Consider the following 240-nt stretch of genomic DNA (forward strand, 5'->3'; position numbering starts at 1 on the left):
ACTCCTCTGCTGGAGTGGCGGACGATCAAGTATTCCCATGAAGTATAGCCTGCTGTTCGTTGTTGCTAGTTTCATGACCTGTGCGCCCCGTGCAGCGTGTGTAAATATTGTGACCAAATCACAAAATAAACCCTAAAACCTGGCTATCATGGCTTTCTGCGAAGGAGGTCTGCGATGGTACGTATCATCCTTTTCATAACCTAACATTTCAGTTATGTCACCGCAAAAGAAACGCACGCA

This window comes from Pollicipes pollicipes, unplaced genomic scaffold, assembly GCF_011947565.3.
Source record: "Pollicipes pollicipes isolate AB1234 unplaced genomic scaffold, Ppol_2.1 Scaffold_5756;HRSCAF=6815_pilon_pilon_pilon, whole genome shotgun sequence".
Classification (NCBI taxonomy): domain Eukaryota; kingdom Metazoa; phylum Arthropoda; class Thecostraca; order Pollicipedomorpha; family Pollicipedidae; genus Pollicipes; species Pollicipes pollicipes.